We start from the raw sequence: 308 nt of genomic DNA on the forward strand, positions 1-308 counted from the left end.
ACGGAGCTCGAGTCGATACACAGTTGGGACCTTGTAACCAGTGTAGATATTGGTAGTTCGAACCCAGAATTGAAAGGATCGTGGCCATGGACGAAAGCTGTTGGAGATCTTCTCCTGAATCTCTTTGAAATCGAACCCTTGCATTTTGTTTTAGCAAAGAGATGGATTGTGTTTATCTCAATTTTCTGAGGGTAGTGGATTGTGTTTATCTAAAATTTAGGAGTCAATATGACGACTCCGGAGAAAGCCTCCTGCTATGCTTAATAGTGATTTTAATTGGCTCATAGAGATCAAACACATCTTCCACA

The sequence above is a fragment of the Brassica oleracea genome, chromosome C5, assembly GCF_000695525.1.
Source record: "Brassica oleracea var. oleracea cultivar TO1000 chromosome C5, BOL, whole genome shotgun sequence".
Lineage (NCBI taxonomy): Eukaryota > Viridiplantae > Streptophyta > Magnoliopsida > Brassicales > Brassicaceae > Brassica > Brassica oleracea.